Genomic DNA, 350 nt, shown 5'->3' on the forward strand with positions numbered 1-350 from the left:
CGGCCTCCGGGTCGCGCCGCCGCTGCCCCCCCGCCTCGGCAGGAGCGGGCGGGTTGTACTGCGCCACCCACTCCACCTTGGACACGGTGCAGACCTCCTCCACTTCAGGCGAGGTGAAAGATTTTATGTTACGTGGCTGTGGTCGTTGATGGTGAATGCATGGAGTTTTTATGGTTTGTTTCGTGATGAGACTTTTTTATTGCTATGTATGTTTTTCTTAATTATATGTGAAATGCAACTGGACAGACAGACGGACAAAAGGCATTAAGCATTGTTGATACAGTGGCAGAAAAAATGCAATAAACATTTTTATTTGAAATATGAGACGATTGCAACCATCAACTCATCAA

The 350-nt window shown here is 47.1% G+C and overlaps 1 protein-coding gene across 1 annotated transcript in view; it reads right to left on the minus strand.

The window, feature by feature from the left end:
* LOC119587629 (axonemal 84 kDa protein-like) overlaps nt 1–350 on the minus strand; it is a gene marked incomplete in the record, with an annotated part of 24003 nt that overhangs the window by 11193 nt on the left and 12460 nt on the right.

This window comes from Penaeus monodon, chromosome 22, assembly GCF_015228065.2.
Source record: "Penaeus monodon isolate SGIC_2016 chromosome 22, NSTDA_Pmon_1, whole genome shotgun sequence".
Classification (NCBI taxonomy): domain Eukaryota; kingdom Metazoa; phylum Arthropoda; class Malacostraca; order Decapoda; family Penaeidae; genus Penaeus; species Penaeus monodon.